The sequence below is a fragment of the Harpegnathos saltator genome, unplaced genomic scaffold (assembly GCF_003227715.2).
Source record: "Harpegnathos saltator strain DR-91 unplaced genomic scaffold, Hsal_v8.6 scaffold580, whole genome shotgun sequence".
NCBI classification, from domain to species: domain Eukaryota; kingdom Metazoa; phylum Arthropoda; class Insecta; order Hymenoptera; family Formicidae; genus Harpegnathos; species Harpegnathos saltator.
Genome location: NW_020230405.1, coordinates 383,888 through 410,191, shown reverse-complemented (window position 1 = coordinate 410,191; position 26,304 = coordinate 383,888).

The window sequence follows — 26,304 nt, the reverse complement described above, 5'->3', positions numbered from 1 at the left end:
ATCATGGACCAAACATTTTTATCATATATCATGCATCAATTGTTGTCTTATATCGTAATTCTTGTCAGTGGTATATTAACGACAGAAGAAACTGAAAGTTCTGTATCGTACAATTGCAAAAAGAGGACCATCGTTGTCAATGGTGCACCAACGATACTCGGCATAAAATTGATTCCTAAGTATAATCGCCATACAACGCAAATCCGAGTGTGTTATTTTGACACGCATAAATGTATGATTGATTGACGCTTTCTTTACACGTTTCTTGTCGTTGAATCGTGCAAAAAAAAACATTTTATAGTTAAATATTTCACACATCTCCCTAATTTTTTAATAAAATAAATAAAATAATTGCCCTTTCGGAAGTTTATTATTTATCGCATCGGATTTTCTTGTCGTTTCGTGTCATTTCTTACTTTAGGAATTGTGAATTAACGATTGATTCTTTATGTTCTCCTTCGGTAAGTATCTTATTTTAAGTATCTTATTTACCTGAGTGCAAGCGTGAGTGCGAGAGTGAGCGCAACAATATATATAATTATCGAATTATAATTAATTATAAAGATCGAACTAATAAGTGCACGCCAAAGTATTGGACTTTTATGTTTGTCTTAATCTGTTCTGCGTTCACGAATTACTCAGCGCAAATTATGGAATAACCTGTATCAAATTTCTCCTGCTTTGAATATTTAAGTCAATATATATACTGAAAATTAACACTTTCACATACGTTGTTCTACTAACAAGTTCAACTATGTACATCTATATTCTAAATATATGCTATATGATAGTAGAATTAAAAGAAATTGAAGATAAAGAATAGAAAAGCGTAGAAGGTAAAAAATAGAAAATGTAATTATTTCGGATATGAATGTACTCATTCCGTGTGGCAACATCTAACTAATCCATCTATACTCATTCGAGTATACTCTTTCTTCATTAGCTAGTGACTTGCAAAATTCACTGGATCGATCATTCCAATATACGTAAGTGCGGTAATTGCAATTATAAGAATTCCCTACTCGTATTGTTGGTCAAATCCTCAGCAGTTTGAAACTGCAACTTCAACGACTGAGATGATGGACGATATTCGAGCAATATTGTCGCCGCTTCTTTTTATCAGTTACATATTTGGTGCAAGAATCGTCGAATTTCCCGCATATAAACCAAAACTGTGTTGCAGTTTATTCTATATGCTATTATTGTGGTCAAATTATTATTTTCTTTTCTGGTGTACAATATTGCATTTTGTAAATAAACAGTCTCTCCTATTTCAGTTTTGTATGTGGTTAAACATGGTAATAGCGTTATTATCAGTTGTTCTTGCAATATATTATGACAAGGTATAGTGATATCAACAATATTTATTCATTAAAAATAAGTGATTCTAATTATATATTTCAATAGCTGTCATAATTAATATAAATGTTTGTTAAATTCTCGAATTATTACATATTAAAATTTTTATTTGCTAATTGGATTTTTTATGTTAGAAATATAGGAACTGCCTGAGGAAGCTCGCTATTATAGACGATACGTTAGAAAAAATAGGAACAATAACAGATTACCAGAAGTTATACACGGCAGTATTATGGACTGTCTGTGGATGGTTTATGTTTATAATTTGCTTAACTTTTAGCACTACCTTGTGGTATAAAAGCAACAACAGCGCTATATATTCTTTCTACATTTCTTTTATGTTTCAATATTCTAATTATGTTAATCTTCTTGATGATTTGATTATTACTAGCACTCTTGGGTTAGTATATGCATAAAACCAATGACTTAATACACAGTATGTCGGAAAAACAACGGAATTTTTAAATTAAAAAAAGCAATTAGTTATTTTGCCAAAATTATTTCTTTTTATTCAAATACATTCTTTCCGCATCAATACACCGCTGGGTACGTTCAACCAGTGCTAGCATAAATTTTTTTATGCCATTTTTCGGAATCGCCTCAATGACCCTCGTCACGGCTTCTTGGAATTGTGTAACACTGTCATAAAACGTTCCTTTCATGGCCAGTTTGAGTTTCGGGAACAGGAAATAGTCACAGGGAGAAAAACGGTGAATACGGAGGATGTTGAAGCATACAGACTTGTTTTTTCGTCAAAAATTCACGAACAACGACGGTCCTGTGAGATGGTGCATTATCGTGCAACAAAAAAAAACTTCCCGGCGCTCGATATTCGGGCAAAATTTCGTGAATCATGTCTTTGGTCGTATTTAATTCCTCCGCTATTCATCTCACAGTCAAATTCGCATCGTGGGCGATCATTTCACACACTTTTACCACTAACTCATTGCGATTTTTTATTTTTAGCCGGTCTGGCTTTGAATCGTCTTCCAAAGCATCTCGACCGTCCTGGAATCGCTTATATCACTCGAATACACGTGTACGGGATAAGCAATCATCACCATAAGCTTTTTTCATCAATTTAAATGTTTCTGTAAAAGTTTTACTGAGCTTGAAACGAAATTTAATATTAGCTCTTTGTTCCATCGTGTTTTTGTGACAAGGTGACAAAAGGTACTGTCACTTTAAGCGCTACAACTTCACACTCCGTTGATCGATTCTAATGATGACGGTCTCGTTTTGTAGAGGAGATATATAGCTTTCACATTATATATTGTTTCAATAGATGGCGTTAGTAGTTTCCTTTAAATTTAAAAGTTCCATTATTTTTCCGACATACTGTGTATACAGGGTGAAGAAAAAATCCCGGGACCCCTGAAAATTTCAAAAAATATACACTTCATAAAAAAATGTTTCAGACAAAAGTTGTAGCGTTAAAAAAGATCTATTTACCGATCTTAACAATTTCACCTTGGGTGGCGTCGTCAAGGTCAGGACAAGGTCACCTCGGAGATTTTAAATGGAACTCCCAACTTTTTATTGCATATTCTTATAGCCCTTCTTCAGACCCTTTCAAAGCACTATAGTTTTATCCAATTTGAATAAGCTGTTCCGAAGTTATCGAGTTTCTTAAAGTAAAATATCTAGCCAACTAAGGTAAGATCGGAGGATGATCCAGTCAACTAAAGCAAGATCGTAGGATGATCCAACTAAGGCAAGATCGGAGGATGATCCGGCCAACTAAGGCAAGATCGGAAGATGATCCAGCCAACTAAGGCAAGATTAGAGGATGATCCGGCCAACTAAAGCAAGATCGGAGGATGATCCAGCCAACTAAGGCAAGATCGTAGGATGATCCGGCCAACTAAGGCAAGGTCGGGAGTTGTCCGGCCAACTAAGGCAATACTGGAAAGCTTTAAAGTAATTGTTCAAAATGTCCGCCATCAACAGTTTGACAATAAGCTAATCTATGGTAAAAAGATAAAACGGCTTTTTGAATGTAATCAGCAGGGATGAGAGCAGCTTCATCAAGAATTCGATTTCGTAAGTCATCCGAATTTTGTGGTTTCGTTTTGTAAACTCTATCTTTTAAATGGCTCCACAGGAAGTAATCGTTAGGTGATAAATCGGGTGATCGAGGAGGCCATTCTATAGGTCCTCTTCTATAGGTCCTATCCATCGATGAGGAAACATTGTGTCCAGATAATTACGGACGTCCCTTCCGTAATGTGGGGGGACACCATCTTGTTGGAACCATGTATGCTCGAAGTTGTTATCCATGATTGCTTGTATCGCTGGAATTATTTCGTATCTTAGCATATTCTCATATTTTATTGCTGTTAGATTTCCGTCAATAAAGAGTGGACCTATGAGAACATTATTCAAAATGCTTACCCAAACATTCACTTTTTGTGGATACTGCGTGTGTGTTTCTTCAATCCAGTGAGGATTTGTATCTGACCAAAATCTAGAATTGTGTCGATTAACGTGGCTATTTAACTGAAATGTTGCCTCATCTGAAAATACTACATTTGATAGATAGTTAGGATCTTCGGCTATTTTTTCCATCATCAAATCACAAAATTCAATGCGCCTATCAAAATCATCTTCATTTAGTTCTTGTACAAGATGGATCTTATAAGGATGAAATTTATTCATTTTCAATATTTTAAGCACAGACATTTGATCAATTTCATGTTGCTGTCCTACTTTGCGGGTCGAATCATGCGGATTTTCGATAAAGGATTGTAGAACATCTAATGATTTTTCTACATTTGTTGCTGATACTGGCCTACCTGGTATTGCACGATTTTTCACACTTCCAGTTTCCTATAAACGCCTTATCATTCTTTCAACGGTAGATTTTGAAATGGTATTACCCTGATTACGAAAAGTTTCATTAAAAAGCCGCCTCACATCATTGTACGACCTTAGTCGAGCATCCCATTTTCTCATCATCAAAAGAGATATGCGTTCTCGTTCTGAAAGACTTGCCATATTGACAAGCAGAAGTGGTAAGATTTAGTCTAATCGACTAAATTAATATTTGGATCAATTCAAAGTTATTCTAAAGACAGTGCTGAAGAATAATAATGAGCACGGAATGAAGTGCAATTAAGTTAGCTTACTATTAACTTCAAACTGTTTCTTAATAATTTTCAAAAAAATAGAGGAATTTCAGTCGAATTTGCGATTCACTAAACTGTAATGAGTATTAAATGAGTAAATGGAAGAAATAAACATCGAACAGCAGAATAGTTCAAGTAAATAAATAACTAAAATAAATCAATCAACGAAATTAAGACAAGCCAATAGGAGCTAACGCCTGGAAGTTAGTCGCGCAATTATTTTTACGAGTTGGCTGGATCATCCTCCGATCTTATCTTAGTTGGCTTGATCACTCCGACCTTGCCTTAGTTGGACGGATCATCCTCCGATCTTGCCTTAGTTGGCCGGATCATCCTACGACCTTGCTTTAGTTGGCCGGATCATCCTCCGATCTTGCCTTAGTTGGCTAGATATCTTACTTTAAAAAACTCGATAACTTCGGAAGAGCTTATTCAAATTGGATAAAACTATAGTGCTTTGAAAAGGTATGAAGAAGGACTATAAGAATTTGCAATAAAAAATTGGGGATTCTATTTAAAAAATCCGAGGTGGCCTTATCCTGACCTTGATGACGCTACCCAAGGTGAAATTGTTAAGATAGGTAAATAGATCTTTTTCAACGCTACAACTTTTGTCTGAAACGTTTTTTTATAAAGTGTATATTTTTCGAAATTTTCAGGGGTCCCGGGGTTTTTCATCACCCTGTATAACTAAAAATAATATCATTTTCTCTAAATATTTTATACATTGCAAATTACTTCATTCGCAAACGGTCATTATTTATTAAGCTGTTATTATTCACTAATCTCTTTTACATTCAGATATATAGAATTGAAATTCAAGCAACTCAACAAATATCTTCGAAAATTGGAAGAAGATAATGAACATGGATTAAAGCGAGCTTTGAGACATCTCTCATTGGTTCCATTACACGCCGGATATCCAAAATGTATAAATAGCGAATCAGTCACATGGGTCGTAATGTATTATAAAAATTCATATAAATTTAATAAATAGTAACGTGACAGCGATAGTGAAACGTAATTATCATCTTAATATTTAATATCGTGTTTTCGCAGACATCTTCATTTGGAATTATGTAAAACATCTCGTATGTTAAACTCAATATTTGGATTACAAATGACTATCAAGATGGCAGTATATTTCGCCTTTATGGCGCTTGGTTTCCGCGATTTTATCAACGCAATGCTCACCGATAATTACAACTTAAAACAAACCCTATCCGTCATTTTAAGCACAGCTTTCCTCATCCTAAATATCTTTAGACTCTTTATTATTAATTATATGTGCGAGAAAGTCACCGTTAAGGTATTATATTTATATATTTTAGACACAATTACTATCAACAAACTTACAGAAATCACACTTAGTTTAACAACTATTAGAATTAATTCCATTAATATTTCTTTTTTCGCGCTATTAATAATATAATTATTTTAGGCAAGTGTCACAGGAGACATTATAAATAGAATACCCTATTCTACTCTTGATGTTATAACTCGTGAAAATGTAAGATATTTTATTATTACTATGATATATTGTGAAACGAATGATAAAATAAATTATTTCATTTTTATAGATTTCGCAATTCCTATTGCAAATGAATTTAACACCGCTTAAATTCTACGGACTTGGACTTTTCCAGTTTGGCTTAAAATTTTTTTATGGAGTACGTTACTATTATTACAATCATGCAGCATAAATAATGAGTACTTAAAAACAAATTTATATCTTTTTAGTTTTCTAGTTCTCTTTCAACTGTCATAGTTATATTGGTACAGTCGCACACAGAATCGTAATATATGTACTGACATGTAAGAATTAAAAGAAATTTCTACAAACATATATAATTAATTTTTAGTTTTATACTAAAAATTATGTTTTATGCGTTATAGGAAATATTACATTGGAAGGAAAGGATAAGTCTACCCTATTATTATGATGATTTTATCTCCTTTTGAAAACTCGTCTATGATAATTACTTTATTATTAACAAACATAATCTTTTGTGTACGTGTCAATATATATTATTAAATAGTAAAATAACTTAAATTATATATTCAAATGATGAATCATATGCACAATTTACTCCGTAGATTATTTATCTTCCACTAAGCAAATTGACTGTAAATTGCATGCAAAGAATGACCCCAAAAATCGCTTATTTTCTAGACCTTGAATTTCGAATCAAATTATGTTGTTATGTCCTGGAGGAGGAACACAACGTGTTCTCGCGCTTGCGAGTCTTGCACTTGCATATGCGCGATACAGGTCAGGGACCAGAGAAGTCCGTTTACTCCGATCGTGACGTACGGCGGGTAGTTCATTTTTAGATTAAAGAACTAAATTTCTTTATCTGGGATTGGACCGCGAGTTGATAGTTGGAATCGGGGTATAAACTGGAAAGGTGGGAACGTGATTTAAATTATAAAATTAAATTAATATAAATTATAAAAAATTAACTGCACATTTTATTAAGGTAGATCTAAGAGCAAATTAAAAATTGTTTTAACAAATATTGTTAGCACGAAGTTTTGTACAATAATTTCGCGTTGTTAATATAAAATTATACATATTTACAACGACGGACAGTAGCGTGTATATTATGTAATGGTTATGAGTAAATATTTTAAAGAGAGAAAAAGGGGAAGGAAAACGAATAATATCTAATCTGGTGAAGAAGGATAAGAACGGTCTGGTGAGTTGGGGACTCGGTTGATAGTCATGTAGGAGTTGACACAATAGCCCACTGCAACGAATTTCGAGATAAAAATGAAAAGGATGCAAATGAGGGAGTTCGATTTAGGAGAAAAAAACAATGTGTAAATGACTTACTGTTTGCTGAAGATGAAGGTCGCCTTAATACAAAAGGAGTGGCAAGCCCTGAATGGGGGAACTGTTCCAATTTGTGTTTTGTGTAGGAGATTGGCCTTTTATCCTGGTGCCGGCAGGGCTGAGTTTCGAGTACTTAACTGCACTAGTTTTGAATCGCGAATATAAACAGAAAATTAAAAGTTGAGAAGCCGCGAGATGAGTGAAGGTTTTGATCGTTTTAGCTCGCGAGACTATCAAGAAGTGAAGTAACCTTTTGGCTTTTCTCAAATTGTCAGCTCGATTAAGAGAGTGGGGTTTTGAAAGTTCCGTCAGGGACCTAAGGTTTATATCCAAATATGGATCATAGAAAATTAGGACTTGATAGGACTTTGTTATAAAGATTTTTGGAGGTGGGGTTTTGAGGATGCGTCACAGTATCTCAAGGATAAATATTGTAGGAGATGGGGTACATATGGCAGTAAAAAGATTTCAAAGTTTCGATAGGTTTAGTCAGAGTTGGCGCGCAATAAAATTTATGAAGGGACGTGGAAAAGGCATGAATTCTTGAGGATTAAAGGCTAGGTGGCGACGGGACGCCGTGCGTTCGGGACCTGCATCTATTATTTTTGTTAAGAGAGAAAAACATCGAGATCGCGGTAGTCGCTAGACTGGGAATCGAACCCGGATCTTTCGCTTGCCGGGCGACTGCTCTGAACCACTGAGCTACCTGACGCTCTATGCTCACGACACTCTCCTCCCCCTAGATAACGTTAAGAGATGTCGTTCCAAAGCGACAGTGCTCTCTCAAGCACGAATCTCTAGCGTGCGAATCTCTAGTGCTAGTCGCGTAACGTCATATAACAATATAAGAGATTGACTGATCGGTCCATCTTCAAAGAAAATTGTTGCTCGGAAGGAAAATGTTATTAAAAGATATTTGAAAGGGAAAACGCCTGGCTAAAATAGCTCAGCGAATCTTTCTGACAGAAATAGAGAAACTCTGCGATTAAAGACAGAAAAAAGAGAAATCGGTGTGTGACGTGTTCCCTCGTCCCACCGTGCTCGAAGGGTCGCGGAAGCATGTTCGTTAAGTATGAATATTTGAACGTATAGTGAGTAATATAAAATTAATTCGCTTTACTTATAAAAAGAATTTAGAATACACAGAATCCGCAGGACGTAACAGTGTGCTAAATAAAAGTTTATGATGAAATATTACTCCTAAAAAATTTCAAGTTGAGAATGGGGGGTCATAGCGGGGTAAAAGAAGAATTGAAAAACGGGTGCAGTAGACTAAAGTAGAAGGTGTATCCATTTCGAGTCGGAGGTAAAGATATATTGAACTTTCCAAACTTTAGCACATTTATATGTACAGATACACGTATACGGGGAGTCCCAAAAGTAACGGACCAACCTAATAACTCTTCAGTATTGAAGTATTGAAGTTTCAAAGGAAATGATCTGAATAAAAGTTGTAGGTATTTAAGTGAGCTACCTTATGATGACCTTGACTTTGACGACCTCTATTTCCAAAGTCACTTGAAGGTCAACTTGTGTTTTTCAAATGGAGACCCCTATTTTTTACCTCGGATTCTGAAAGAGCGCAAGATTTTACGTTCAGATATGTATCTTTATGCGGGGTTGAAATGAACTGTAGAGGTCATTTGAAGGTCAAATATGTTATTGGTACGAAATCGCTGGTAGATCGTGGTTTTTATGAAATATGACCCGAATAAAAGTTGTTGAGATCAAAGATGGCCATAAGCTGGTGACCTTGACTTTGACTTTGATGTCCATTTTCAAGATCATTTAAAGGTCAACTCGTGTTTTTTAAAGAGGAACCCTTATTTTTAACCCCGGATTCTGAAGAGCGCGTTCAGGTTGCTGAGTATTCAGATTGTCGTAGGAGTCAACGCATTGAGGGTCATTCAAAGGACAAATAATGATTTGACCTTGAGAGCACCGTGCAGTAACGGAATACGTTGCCAATGTTCACTTGATTGGATAAAATATTAGGTAACCATTGTCTGCATAGCAAGCTGGATTTTCAGACCCCATGTGATCCAGTCACTGAAGGCAAGATCGTAATGATCCAGTCACTGAAGGCAAAATTGTAATGATCTAGCCACTGAAGGCAAGATCGTAATGATCCAGCCACTGAAAACAAGATCTAAGTCATTCGGCCAATGAATGCAAAATGGAGGTCGCTTCTGGGATCGGATCCTCACTTATGCGTGAATGGAAAACTAGTGAGTTAAATGTTCAAATTGAAGGCCTACAACCTCTTGACAATATGCCATGCGTTGATAAAAATCAGAGATCTTCTTATCATATTTTAGTCCACCGAGGTACACTCTCGGATAATACGATTTCGGAATTGATATAAATTATTTGGCATTGTTTCATAGATTCTTCAGATAACCCCACAGGAAATAGTCAAGTAAGTGGTGATAGATCTGGGGATCGAGGAAGTCATTCGATTTCACCTCTTCTTCCAATCCATCGACGATGAAACTGATTATTAAGAAAGTCACGAACAATTAGGGCATAATGAGGTCCTGCTCCATTTTGTTAAAATTAAGTTTATTAAAAATTATCACCTGCAATCTATCTTATCCTTATTATTTGATTCCTTAATACATCCAGATATTTTGCGGCGTTCAAATCACTATCAATAAAAAAAGACCCACTATTGGGTTATTCAAAATATCTGCCCAGACCTTCACTTTCTGTGGATATTGAGTACGAGATTCTTGCATCCAGCGTGGATTAGTGTCACTCCAATATTTGCAGTTGTGTCTATTCGCTTCGCCCTTTAATGTGAAAGTACATTCGTCAGAAAATACTATATTATAAGAAAAATCCTAGTCCCTGTCGTTCAAATCCATCATTAATTCACAAAATTTTATTCGAAGATCCGGATCATCTTCATTGAGTTCCTAAACTAACAAGTAACACTAGCCAAGTGCCACACGCCGATTTTGACAGGCCTTGAATATGTTGTAGTTTCGGTGAAAATAAGAGACATATATTGTTTATACGTGCTCTAACGGCCGTTAAGGGGTGAAACACTCTGTTGAAAAATAATCGGTTTTTATATCCCAGAGCAAATATCGTCAAAACAATAAAAGATACAAAAAAAGTTTCAAACAAAAGTTTTATGGCTTTTAATGTACTTAATAACAGTGTAATCAGATTTTTCGAAAATGTAACATTTTTCGAAATTTCCTCCCCCCCTTCAATTTCTGAAAATTTAAAAATTTATCTTATAGCGAAACTTAAAGCTTACGTAACGACAAATTCAACCATATATGATAAAGTTGTATTCCGAAAACGCATTTTTCAGAAAGGCTAGAAATACCTCTATACAGCTATACGCGCACCCCATCGATATCCGCCTTATGGCGCTCGCTACTTATAGCGACAGTGTTTCCTTCGCAATCTCACAGATAACAATAAAAATTGGCACACGGGGATCACTTTTAATTAACAAAATATGTTACACTGAAAAAAAATTTAGTAATTTCAAAAAAATTATTTGTTTAAATTGTTTAAATAAATATTTTTGTTTAAATTAAATATAATTTTTTTGAAACTAAATACTATTTTTTTTTATTTATTTATTTAAGGAAAATATAGTAATATCAAAAAAATATATAATTTAAATAATTATTTGTTCAAACGTATTTAAACGTATTTAAACAAATCAGTTTTTTGCATTTACTATTTTTTTCACTATGGGTTCTCGCTCTCTGCTGGACCCAGGAATAACCAACATGGAGGTGGCGAGAAACTATTCACTATTTTTATTACTATAATATTTTTAAACGACCCCGCACCATTCCTAATGGGAAAATGTCTTTCTGCGGATTTGGCTAATTATTGGATATGTAGTTCTCGCCATTCTGAACAAAAGTATCAATGGGCACAGCATGATCCTATGAGCCGTTTCCGCGCTACAGCCCTGGAAGGTCCAGATTTAATGTGTAAAGGTATATAGGCCTTTCGACTCGATATGTGTGACTCGGTCGAATGTGCGTACGTGTGTCGTGTGTATATATGTGTGTGTCACAGCAGAGATAAGGACCCCACAGTTCGTCACTCCCGTAGCATTTTCTGACTCCAAACCCTCTCTGTTGTGTGTTGTGTGTGTGTGTGTGTGTGTGTGTCAGCAGAGATAAGGACCCCACGGTTCGTCACTCCCGTAGCATTTTCTGACTCCAAACCCTCTCTGTTGTGTGTTGTGTGTGTGTGTGTGTCACAGCAGAGATAAGGACCCCACGGTTCGTCACTCCCGTAGCATTCTCTGACTCCAAAGCCTCTCTGTTGTGTGTGTGGTGTGTGTGTATGTGTGTTGTGTGGTGTCTACTGCTTTTGATATGCAGTGCAATAATGAGGAGAATTTTCAGTATCTATCGCGAAGAAGTACTGTATACACATAGACTTTGTACACCAAGCACATTTGATTATTGCTATATCATTGCAGAACTTAGCATGTATCACAATTTTGAAAGCAATAATTCACAGGAGTCTCACATTTATCAGGTTTTTCCGTGATATATCCGCTCTTAAACCGCTACTTAAACATGTTTACAAATCTAGGGGATGAAAATTGATTATGAATTAATGACTGAATTTTCAGGACATTATTCCTCAAATGTAAATTTACATCATAATGGTATAGTAGGATTAAGTCAGAGAACTGTTTCAGAAAATTCTTCCACGGTCTGAATGTGTAAACGTCAAGTGGCTGAATCATGCCAGTTGCTCCAGCAGGGATGGTCATAATTTTTACGTCCTTACCACCTTTGTCTATGTTGTCAAACTGTTTTTCTGTTTGTCCTTTCCACGAATTAAAACACAAGACTGATCTTTCACCAAAATTAGGTAAGTAAACATCCTCAAACTTTGATAGCGAGATCTGATATTAATTTACCAGATGTTGAAGCGAATGTAACAATGTTATCAGCTTTGTACATGATTTTTTTGAACAATGGGTCCAAAGTGGCCACCTGTTTCTTGCAGGACTATGAGCAAAGGGGATTGTAAGACTCCACTTGCAGATAGGATTGGCTGTATCGTGTAGCTTTGCGTTAACGTGTTCAAAGATTGAGCTACACATTCCATTTTTAAGGATCTTTTAAAAGATAGTGTACGACCTGCGTGTGTCTCCAAATTAAATCCTGATTGGTCCGAATTGTAGACATTGTCCTCTCCTAATAACGAAATATTCGATTTTACTTTAGTCACAAATTCATTAGCTTTTTCTAGTAATCGTTGTTTATTAGTTAGTTGTATTTGAGTGACAAATTTATTAATTTTTCAGGAAACAATTCTATGCCTTACTTTGAAATTATGAACCTAATTCATAGAAGCTGTGAATAAATTATAAGACAAACTAGCGTCATCTCTCGCCTTTAAAGCCCATTTTTTCAGATCCAAATCATGTATAGGTAGCGATTTATCACATGCGCTCTGGAATTGTTCTAATATGTATTTCGAAATCTCTAATAATTTTTCAATTCTCGTTCCACCTTTAGTGACTTGCGCTTCCCATCTACATTGTAATTTTCTATCCGTAATTTTTCTGAATCTACGTTGGACTGTTTCAAAATTCTTATTCTTCTTCTTCCCAGAACGCCAAAATTCAACTGCTTGTTTATTGTATTCAATACCTATATATAGTCGCTTTAATTTTCTTATCATCTTTCACAACCTCCTCATAATCATCTTCAAACTCATCTTCAACTGCGACGGCGTCAGGAAATACATTGTTATCATCATAGTTCAAAGTATTATAACTCTCTATAAATACTTGAGTGTTGAGTACAATCTTTAATCAAATTCTCTAAATGTAATGTGAAAGATCTCTCTTCGTCGGTAATGATAGATTCGATATCGTATTGTGGATCATCGAAGCTCTTTCGTAATAAATTTAAAATATTCTTTGGATTCATCGTGATTTGTTCTGGATGAAAGTGTTATATGCTGTGCATACTCTGTTATACTTTGTGTAAGTATATTCTGTGTATATCTATAGCAGCGCGGATTTAACTCCGAGTAGAGGCAGCATGGTGTGCGTCGCGTAGCGGCGACCGTCGATATTAGCGGGGTGGCGAGAGCCGGCGCGGATGAGAGAGGGACAGAGCGTGTGCAAGTGAGACGGAGCACGCGCTGCGATAGAGGGCAGGCTATGCGTCTCGTCGAAGCACTCTAAATCGTGAACATACCGCCCGCCTCGATTTGTGAAAGTTTAAATCTAGACCAGCGTGGATTACTGGCTAGTGTTGCATAGCGAGTGCCGCTCGCCGGGTTTGGTTTCGATGGATTGAGACTGGACGGCGTGTTATTGAGGTCAAGGTGTAATAAGGCGGATATGGATGGCGCGTATAGAGATATTTCTATATAGCATATAGAGGTATTTCTAGCCTTTCTGAAAAATGCGTTTTCGGAATACTTTATCATATACTTTTTATCATATACACAGTCTGTCCCAGATCCAATGAGACTGGTCTAAAAAAAATACAAAGTGTTTATTATTTTGATTTTTTATTCTTGTTTATTCAAAATAGTCTCCTTCTGAGTCAATACAGCGCTGGAAACGTTCAACAAATTTTTCGAAACATTTTTATACTCATCGGCTGGAATGGCCTTTAATGTGGCGGTCGAAGTCTTTTGGATGACCGGGATGGTATCGAAACGATTTCCTTTCATCGCCAATTTCAGTTTGGGAAATAGCCAGAAGTCGCACGGAGCCAAATCACGTGAATACAGTGGATGATCGATAACAATGATGCCTTTTTTGGTCAAGAATTCACGTACCATGATGTGCGATGGTGCATTATCGTGCAACAAAAACCAACTGCCTGGCTCTCGATATTCCGGTCTAACCCGTCGAATTCTGGCCCACAATCGTTGTAGAACTCCCAGATAATATTCTGCGTTCACCGTCTGACCTTCTGGGACGAATTCACTGTGAACAATTCCCTTTGAATCGAAGAAAACGGTCAGCATTTTCTTGATTTTGCTCTTTTGAAAGCGTAATTTTTTCTCTTTTGGCTCTTCTGGTGACTTCCATGCCGCACTCTGACGTTTTGTTTTTGGCTCGTATTGAAAACACCACGTTTCATCACCAGTTACAATGGCTGACATGCTTGCCGGATTCCTTCGGGACATTTTTAACATGTCTTTGCAATGCTGAACTCTCCATTCTTTTCGGTGTCAGAGTGTGTGGCACGAAGCGCGCACAAACCTTCCGTTTGCCCAAATCTTCGGTCAAAATTCGATGTGCTTTTCGGTATTCCAGTTTCCTCTTTGATGAGTCTCGCAGACACACAGCGGTCGCTTCGAAGAATTTCTTTGACTTTCTCGATGTTTTCTTCATTGCGAGTGGTTTTTGGCGGCGGTGCTCGGTCATCGTCTGCAAGGTCCTCACGACCGTCACAGAATCGGCCAAACCAACGGAAAACCTGTATGCGGGACATGCATTCATCCCCGTGCACATTTTTTAGCGTTTCGTACGTTTCTGCACCACTTTTACCCAATTTAAAACAGAATTTAATATTCGCTCCATGTTGGTTTCCGACCGACGTACACAAAGTGACTTTACATAAAATGTCAAACCACAGTGAAATATCAACCGAATTCGCTCAAATTTTGAGGTTAAGTAGATGAAGGGTAGAACATTCACCTACTACCATCATTCACTCGTAGATATCGCTGCGCTAAGAACTTTGATGGAACCAGTCTCATCGTATCTGGGACAGACTGTGTATGGTTGAATTTGTCGTTACGTAAGCTTTAAGTTCCGCTATAAGACAAATTTTAAAATTTTCAGAAATTGAAGGGGGGAGGAAATGTCGAATAATGTTACATTTTCGAAAAATCTGATTACAGCGTTATTAAGTACATCAAAAGCCATAAAACTTTTGTTTGAAACTTTTTTTGTATCTTTTATTGTTTTGGCGATATTTGCTCAGAGACATAAAAATCGATTATTTTTCAAGAGAGTGTTTCACCCCCTTAACGGCCGTTAGAGCACGTATAAAGAAATATGTGTCCCTTATTTTGACCGAAACTACAACATATTCAAGGCCTGTCAAAATTGGCGTATGGCACTTGGCTAGTGTTACTTATTAGTGTTATCCAGGATCAACTGCGTGGAAGTGGCATGAATCTGATCCCTTATGTGTGTGTGTGTGTGTGTGTGTGTGTGTGTGTGTGGCTAAACAAATGTGAATGTGTTGTATGTATAGTCGTGATAGGTTGCAAAACAGACGATTGAAAACTGTCATCTCTCTTTAATGATTCAAAACCTTTACTCCGTATTTTAAAATAAATTTTACTCACAAGCAAACCTATCTTTGTGTCAATCGCCGATTTTATTTAAACTCAGTACACTTGTAAAGTAGTAAAAAATAATATACACGTATTTTTTTATATCTGCAATGGTGCAATTTTAAGGGTGAAAACCCTGTGAAAGGTAACACAGCCACACAAAAAAAATTTTGGTTCTGATCTGGGGTTCTGACCATGTTTACTATATGTTTCTGGGGTCGCTGAATCCGAATCCGAGGCCTATTTAACCCCATCACATCAGAATTCTGCCATAACCTCAAAAAACCCATAATTTAAGCTATTAAACGCACATAACTCTAAGAATGAAATTGTAATCTGAAAATCCAAGCCCCATAACCCTATTACCCACTTAACCCCTTTTTCTTCGTCACGCAGGGGAAATCCATAATGGATACCCTCGGCCCTTGGGGGACCGAGGGTTATGTCAGACTCCTACCGACTAAAACTCCTGCGGTATGTCTACCTGTCGGCCCGAAGAGAGGGGAGTCAAGGGAAATACTCCCGTATTCCCTCCCCAACCCCCCGGCCCCAGGGCTCTCCGGAAGCCTCACGCCTCCGTGTACCACGCCCTGTTCCGCAAAGGAAATCCAGGGCGCGGTCCCGGCGGGTTGTCCCGCCGGTTGGCCTTCTGGTGTCTACCTAGGAGAGAAGGGATATTCACCTTCCCTCCTTACTCCCCTCCCTGCTAGGGAGGGAAAGATTTTGGGGGATTGAGCCCAGCCCCAACTGGGTGCTCCACTCTCCCTCTGTCCCTACCCGTCCGACGCGCAAGGGGGAAACCAGGGAACTCACTTCAGGCGAGTCCCTCAGGGGGCCCGCTCCGGTCGGGATTCCTCCGTAGACGGACACACACACACAACATACAACAGAGAGGCTTTGGAGTCAGAGAATGCTACGGGAGTGACGAACCGTGGGGTCCTTATCTCTGCTGTGACACACACACACACACAACACACAACAGAGAGGGTTTGGAGTCAGAAAATGCTACGGGAGTGACGAACCGTGGGGTCCTTATCTCTGCTGACACACACACACACACACACAACACACAACAGAGAGGGTTTGGAGTCAGAAAATGCTACGGGAGTGACGAACTGTGGGGTCCTTATCTCTGCTGTGACACACACATATATACACACGACACACATACGCACATTCGACCGAGTCATACATATCGAGTCGAAAAGCCTATATACCTTTACATATTAAATCTGGACCTTCCAGGGCTGTAGCGCGGAAACGGCTCATAGGATCATGCTGTGCCCATTGATACTTTTGTTCAGAATGGCGAGAACTACACATCCAATAATTAGCTAAATCCGCAGAAAGACATTTTCCCATTAGGAATGGTGCGGGGTCGTTTAAAAATATTATAGTAATAAAAATAGTGAATAGTTTCTCGCCACCTCCATGTTGGTTATTCCTGGGTCCAGCAAAGAGCGAGAACCCATAGTGAAAAAAATAGTAAATGCAAAAAACTGATTTGTTTAAATACGTTTAAATACGTTTGAACAAATAATTATTTAAATTATATATTTTTTTGATATTACTATATTTTCCTTAAATAAATAAATAAAAAAAATAGTATTTAGTTTCAAAAAAATTATATTTAATTTAAACAAAAATATTTATTTAAACAATTTAAACAAATAATTTTTTTGAAATTACTAAATTTTTTTTCAGTGTAACATATTTTGTTAATTAAAAGTGATCCCCGTGTGCCAATTTTTATTGTTATCTGTGAGATTGCGAAGGAAACACTGTCGCTATAAGTAGCGAGCGCCATAAGGCGGATATCGATGGGGTGCGCGTATAGCTGTATAGAGGTATTTCTAGCCTTTCTGAAAAATGCGTTTTCGGAATACAACTTTATCATATATGGTTGAATTTGTCGTTACGTAAGCTTTAAGTTTCGCTATAAGATAAATTTTTAAATTTTCAGAAATTGAAGGGGGGGAGGAAATTTCGAAAAATGTTACATTTTCGAAAAATCTGATTACACTGTTATTAAGTACATTAAAAGCCATAAAACTTTTGTTTGAAACTTTTTTTTGTATCTTTTATTGTTTTGACGATATTTGCTCTGGGATATAAAAACCGATTATTTTTCAACAGTGTTTCACCCCTTAACGGCCGTTAGAGCACGTATAAAAAAATATATGACTCTTATTTTCACCGAAACTACAACATATTCAAGGCCTGTCAGAATCGGCGTGTGGCACTTGGCTAGTGTTATTATGTTAGATGAAATTTGATTAACTTCAAGTTTCTGTGAACGGACGCTCGAGTGTTTCTATGCTGTTCAGCTGCATTGCGAATAGAAAAGTGAGAGCTTTTTACAAATGCTTGTGGAACATCCATCTGACTCTCCTCATTTGTAGCTGATTTAGGCCGTCCAGATCTCTGACGATCTTTTACTCCTCCAGTAGTTTCATATCGCTGCACAGTTCGAATGACTTTAGATCTGGAAATTAATGGCTGATCATTATCTCGGAACGTTTGATTAAATATTGTCGGAATTTGCAAATAAGGACGTTGAAGGTCACCTCAACCTCGCATCATTAATAGTGATAATCGTTCCTGCTCATTATGTCGTACATACGCCATAGTTTGAAGGTCCTCCCTTCAGAGGTTGGCCGTTAGGCTAACAACCTAACAGAAAAACTTAATCGTTACGAAAGTGCAAAATGAGCTTCGGAAGGGATACGGATCAAAACGGTCACGATACAACCGAAGTCTAAAGAATCACGATTTGCTCAGCGGATTTTGGAATGTTCGAACTTTACTCCAACCTGAAAAAATGGCGGAGGTGGCGGAGGAGATGGAGAGATATGGATTGTGTGCGGCCGCGCTTCAGGAAATTATATGGAAGGGACAGGGAGAACTGAGGAAAAGAAAATATTCAATAGTCTATTACGGCGGAGAGAAACCAGGCCAGAGGGACACGGGCTTTTACATAAATGAAGAAATGAGAAAGAGCGTTCTATTGTTTGAACCGATTAATGACAGAATCTGTAGACTGAGGATCAAAGGTAAATTCCAAAATATCACCATGATATCAGTATATGCCCCCACGGAAGACAGCGATGACGAAATGAAGAACAAGTTTTACGATGATCTGACTAAGATCTGTGATAGGATTAGCAAACATGACATACTATTGATCTTAGGCATCTATAACGCCAAGATTGGAAAAGAGACCTTTATAAATGGAGTGGCCGGTAGGCATTCACTACACGAACATACAAGTGACAATGGAATAAGGGTATGTGAATTCGCTGACTGTCAAAACATGTGGATTAGCAGTGTATCCTTTCAGCACAAAGATATCCATAAACAGACATGGAAAATCTCAGGAGAAAGAGGAGCAAATCAAATCAAAGACCATATCCTAGTGGATAGGAGACACTCCTCCTCTGTCATTGACGTCAGAAGTTGTCGCGGAACCAACTGCGACTCGGATCATTTCTTGGTTAGATTAAAACTAAGACAAAGACTTTCAACAACTTTCAACTTGGCAAGGATAATAAATATAGACGAATGAAATGGAATATTGAAAAGCTCCGACAATCTGAAGAAGCGCAAACACGATATCGAGCCTTGCTGGAAGAGAGACTGCAACCGAGGGGTCAAGAGGGCGAAGACGCGACTCTAAATTGGAATTGGAAGAAAATCTGCAATAAGGGACGCGGCGACGGAAGCTATTGGGTGGAAGAGGGGCGGGAAGGAGGAAGAATGGTACGACGAGGAATGTAGAAGCCACAATACGCGAAGAAACCAACAGCAATATAAAGAACTGAAGAAAACAGCCATAAAATAGATTAGAAGAAGGAAAAGAGAATTTATGAACTTAAAAATTTCAGAAATACAACTTAGTCACTCTCAGAACAACTTTAAAAAGTTCTATGCAGATAAAATTCCACAGCTCATCCTTCCAGCCCAGATTAAACATATGCCGAGACATAAACGGGAACGTTCTAGAGGAAGAATGGGAAATTTTTCAACAATAGGAGAGCACTTCCAGCTTACACTTATCTTAGACGCACCATCAGGGGAAGAAGATCAGAACAACCAAACCAATGATAGAACTTTTACAAGGAGCACGACGGATAACTCTGCACCGGAGGTAGGCGAAATATGGGAAACTATAAGAAAGATGAAAAATGGTAGAGCGAGCGGGGAAGACGATATTGTAATCGAACTAATCAAACTTAATAACACGGAATCGCTTATAAAGGAGATTCAACGACTTATCGCTTCAATTTGGTCTTCAGAATCCATGCCGGAGGACATCATGTATTCTTTTCCCTATTCACAAGATGGAAGACAAAAGGGATTGCAAAAACTACCGCGGTATATTTCTCCTAAATGCAGTATACAAAATCTTTTCCAATGCTCTTTATAAAAGAATGGAACCAATAGCAGAAGAAATAATAGGAGACTACCAATGCGGATTCCGAAAAAACAGGTCTACTACAGATCAATATTTCATCCTCTCCCAGATTTTTTAGAAATTTTACGAACATTCAAGGGAAGTACACTGTCTGTTCGTGGATTTCAAACAGGTGTTTGACTGCATTATTAGACAAAAATAGCAACCACGCTGATAAATTTAGGAATTCCACAAAAATTAGCCAGGCTGGTAGCTATGACTCTGAGGAATACTTCAGCTAGAGTGTTGGTCCAAGGAAAAATGACAGAATCCTTTGAAACCATCTCGAGGGTGAGGCAGGGTGACGAGCTCTCAACCTTAGTATTCAATCTAATGCTGCACTCACAAGGAGATGCCACGAACTGCTAACTACTTTTGAATGAGCTATAGTGCATTCGAAAGGGGAGGTCGAGAATATAAACCGTGTCAGAGCTTTTGGGTGTATGGGTTTTAGTTTCGGAGAAAATTTATTGTAAAATGATGTATTTTTCAGCTGTACGGTAAGTACAATGGATAGCCATAATTTTGCATGAAAGCGCGCTGGCTGTGCAGGTTAGGCGTGCGGCTACTATTTTGCGTCCGTGCGAGCAGAGTTCAATTCCTCGTAGTGACAATTTTTTTTTTGTTTTTTTTAGAATAAATGATTGTTTATGAATTAATTGTAAATTTATTTATTTATTATTCGTTATAGTAAGAGAACGTATACATAATGAAAAATATCAATAAATTTTATATTTTTATTGTACTGTGTCTTTATTCATTATAAAATTCCGACATCACTGTACAATGTTGCGGGTGATAATTTATATAAAAACATTCGAAGCATAAATGGATCGCACACCATGAACATTTTATGAACGAAAACTGCGTATTGCAGATACATTTTTTCTTATGTACATCCGGTGGAAAACACAATTGATTAACATTATAAAATATGTCACGTTTATCTGCTAATTTTGACGCGTACCAAGCGAATTCAATCATTTTTACATATCGCGGAGCATAATAAATAATGAGTTAATGATTGAATTCGAATTGCATCATATCGCGAATTTAATTCTTTCTTTTCTTCGCTAACCATAATATCCGGACAATGGAAACGTTTGAATACGTTTTATAATAATTTTCACTTGCCTATAAAAATAAACGTCGCAAGGTTGGCAGATTGGAATACATTTTGGCGGTATTATTTGCAAATTGCATGTTGGTTTGTTTTCATCATTTACAAAAATTTCATTGTACATATGAATATTTTTTTGACCTCCCCAAGAGTCGACAATCATCAAGAAGGAATTGTTTCCAACATACGGTTTTACAACTGTTTTTAAATATTCTTTATACAATTGAGAGGTCAGTTTACCCGACTTTGAACAAACGACAATAACATTTTTACATAATTTTACAAGTTCGTCAACTTCTGCTTTGACACGGACTCCAAATGTATCTCCAGGTTCTTGTAAACATACAAAAACTTTATTTAATAATATTCCGGATTTTGTCATGGAATATTGAGCAGTATACGAATGAGTTATCTTATTTAAGTCGCCTATAAAAAGTTCTACTGTTTTTTCACCCTTATGTGTGTACGTTCTTGAAACAGCTCGATTATCTCGAGCTTGAATTAGCTCGATACTCACAACCTGTTTAATCTGTATTGATAATATAATCAGAATCGTAATCCGTAGAAATTGATTGTATCAAGTTTTGAAATTGTATTGCAGATTTGGAAACTTCTTCTGGCGATTTCATTTCTCTTTTGGATACATAGCGAACGACGCGACGATTAGAAATGCCATAATTTTTAATAAAATTCGTTACCCAAGATGCCGATGCTGTAAATTGAAAAACGTTTCCTTCTGTTTCGTTGTCTGCATCTCGAAATTGCATTGCAGTAGCCATAGCCCACTGCTGTAATTGTCGCCTTGTTACTAATTGTTTATGGTCACGTGCTTCAGAAAATCGATCATAGACACATTTTTTTACATTATCCAGTTTTTCTGCATAAGTGCCACCATTTATTACATCTTTTCTAAATCGTGCAATATTAGTTTTGTGGCGTAAATGTTGTTTAAATCGCTTTTGTAGACCATGAAAACTCCACGTTGGATGCTCGTTTGTGGTCATAACAATCTTTAATTTTGTATCAAAAGGCACTCTATTCTGATATGAAACTTTCTCAGGTGGCACATTCTTCCTCCGATGTTGATGATGTCGATTCTTGCAGTTCCTCTTCTTGAATATTCTCTACTTCTTTTTCGTTTGGTGAAAAATATTCCACATCTTCTACCATCATACATTTTCCTAACATTGAAACGAAGCTTTCGAATAATTTTCCAGCAACCTCTTTAGCCGAATGCGTAAATTTTTTGGGTACTTCAGCATAAATCAAATCAAATTTTATTAGCATATCTGCAAAAAAGGAAATATCTTTGTATATTTCTGCATATGTTCACAAATGTGAGGGTTTATAAAAATATACACACAAATTATTTAATTATTGTTATTTGATTATTAAATTATTTAATTATTTATTACCTTTAAAATATGCAATGCTGTCAGTTAAATCTTCTTTTGTAATATCACACTTTGCCAATGCTTGGATATGTTCTTTCAAAAACAAATCCACACTTGACCCTTCTATTTCTATTATATAAAATCAATTTAACACAAAGGATGCTCGCAGACTTGCTTACTGATCGACATACGTGAGAACAGTGAGGGAAATCCAACGGACTTTAGGGTCACGGTCCTAACGGTTGTTGCCTGTGCGCATGTGCCACAGACAAATACTAGAAACTTCTTAAAAAGTCCGTTATATGATGCAATTCGAATTCAATCATTAACTCATTATTTATTATATGCTCCGCGATATGTAAAAATGATTGAATTCGCTTGGTACGCGTCAAAATTAGCAGATAAACGTGACATATTTTATAATGTTAATCAATTGTGTTTTCCACCGGATGTACATAAGAAAAAATGTATCTGCAATACGCAGTTTTCGTTCATAAAATGTTCATGGTGTGCGATCCATTTATGCTTCGAATGTTTTTATATAAATTATCACCCGCAACATTGTACAGTGATGTCGGAATTTTATAATGAATAAAGACACAGTACAATAAAAATATAAAATTTATTGATATTTTTCATTATGTATACGTTCTCTTACTATAACGAATAATAAATAAATAAATTTACAATTAATTCATAAACAATTATTTATTCTAAAAAAAACAAAAAAAAAATTGTCACTACGAGGAATTGAACTCTGCTCGCACGGACGCAAAATAGTAGCCACACGCCTAACCTGCACAGCCAGCGCGCTTCATGCAAAATTATGGCTATCCATTGTACTTACCGTACAGCTGAAAAATACATCATTTTACAATAAATTTTCTCCGAAACTAAAGCCCATATACCCAAAAGCTCTGACACGGTTTATACTCTCGACCTCCCCTTTCGAATGCACTATAGCTCATTCAAAAGTAGAGTTAGCAGTTCGTGGCATCTCCTTGTAAGTTTAACTTTGACAATAACTATATTGCCGCTTTCGAAGCTCTTAAAAAAGAACTAATATCCTATCCAATTTTACGTTTGTATAATCCTAAGTTGGAAACAGAGTTACATACAGATGCCAGTGCTACAGCTATTGCAGGGGTCTTGTTACAAAAGCAAACTAATAAGCTTTGGGCCCCAAAATCGTTCTTTAGTCAGGCCACAAACAAAGCCGAAAAAAATTATCACTCTTTTGAATTAGAAATGCTAGATATTTTAAGATCTATTAAAAGGTTTCACATTTATTTATACGGCATTCCTTTTACAGTCGTCACTGACTGTAATTCTTTAGTTTTCGCCTTAAATAAAATTAACCTGAATCAAAGAATAGCTCGCTGGACGTTAGAACTTCAAAATTATACATTCAAAGTAAAACATCGCGACGGTAAATAGATGTCACATGTAGATGCTTTAAGCAGAATTGTATGTCATATTGAAGCTATGCCATTACAAAAAGAACTACAACTTCGTCAACTTCAAGATAGTAACATAAAACTAATAGCAGAAAAACTTACTCAAAAAGAAGATAAAAAATTTGAATTATTTAATGGATTGGTCTATAGAAAGAACTCTGGCTCACCTCAATTTGTAGTTCCAGAACAAATGGTCCATAATACTATAAAATATTATCATGATGATATGGCTCACTGCGGCTATGACAAAACAGTACACAGAATTTTGCAACATTATTGGTTTCCCTCTCTAAAGGAAGAAATTCATAATTACACTGATAATTGCTTAATCTGCTTAATGACTTCGTCAACTGCGTCAAACACAAGAGAAGGCAGTATGGAAATTACTGATATACCTTCATTCCCATATGAAATTGTACACACAGATCATTTTGGTCCCTTAAAAGAAGCCTCGGACGGCTCTAAACACATTCTAGTTCTCATTGATGCATTTGCACGATTTACTCATCTGTTCGCAGTCAAATCAACTTCAGCTAAAGAAACAATTAAATGTTTAACTTACGTTTTCAATGATCGAGGTAACCCATTAACTTTAGTATCAGACAGTGGTTCTGCCTTTACTTCTAACGATTTTTCTAAGTTTCTTTCTTCTCGTAAAATCAAGCACCGACTAATAGCAATAGCAGCTCCATGGGCTAATGGCATGGTAGAAAGAATTAACAGATTTTTAAAATCATCACTCAAAAAACTAGTAGAAGACCAAATATGCTGGAATACACATGTTGAACATATTCAATATGTAATCAATAATACATACCACTCAAGTTTGAAGGCTTCACCTTCTAAATTACTTTTTGGATATGATCAAAGAAATCATTGTGACTCACAATTAACTTGTTAGTATTTACACAAACTTGCTAACGTAAAAATAAACTTTGACGAGCAAAGAAACAAAGCACGAAATATTGCTCTAGAAGCTACAATGAAAATGAAAGACTACAACAAGGCGTATTACGACGAAAAACACACTAAACCTTCAGTATATAAGCTTGGTGATTACGTATTTATTAGAGATTCGATTCTCAACCCAGGAGAAAACAATAAATTAAAACCTAAATATAAAGGACCATATATGATTACCAAAACTCTTAATAAAAACCGATATGTAGTACAAGATATTCCAGAATGCACCATTACACAAAGACCATACAATTCAATACTATCTACAGACCGCATAAAACCATGGATCAAACCATTAGATTAATAACTCTTAAGATTTATAAGAATCAGCAGGCATAGGTTAAGCCTAGATGTCTAAGTTCAGACTTTTTGCATTAATTTTAAAGTTTAATGATATAGCTAATCTTAAGAAGAACATTATTTTTTTATGTTATAATATTTGATTATAATAAGTATATAATATAAGTTTTACGGTATTTTGTAACTCATCCAAATATTCTATGTCGTTACTATATTTAGAAATTTTATAAACTTTGTTAAAAGATTTAAATTGTCTAAAGCGCATTCAGGAACGAATACGCAGAGTCAGGTATGACCGAAGCTGTAAGGCACTGCCTTTCAGGACCCCTATTTAACTCCCATTATTATTACGGGGTTTGCTCGTGGTTGAGCTGCGTGTGCTACCAACGGGGTAACAGCGAGGACGAGCGGGAGCTCGGGATTGGACGCTGGAGTTACAGAACCGCGCGCGTAAGAGGCAACAGAGAGGACGAGAGAGAGAGAAAGCGTTTTGTAGATAAATGAGGAGTAAACTGAGATTTCCAATTAAAAGTATTATTTTATTAATCCCTGAACTCGAAGATTTCGCACGCCTGTTCGTACATTCTGACACCCTAGGAGACCGAGTTAACCTATATAAGGAAATCGGACTTCTTACAGAATGAAATGTTTTCTAATCTTATAAATTATTATTTTTTATAGAACAAATTTTCTAAGGATCTAGATGTACTCGCGGGGAACACCACAATTTTTCTACCGGATACATAACTGATAAAAAGAAATGGTGATAATACCACACAAATGCCGTGCTGAAAATTACTGTCGGTTTTTCAAACTGCTAGCAATCAAACAACGTCTGCTCCACTAGTTCTTATGACACTCAATTATGGCACTTAAGTATATTGAAACGATCGATCTTGTGAATTTTGCTTATCATGAGTTATTATGAAAGAGCTATATAAAATTGTGTTGCAAATATCGATATTTCATTTATTAACTTTT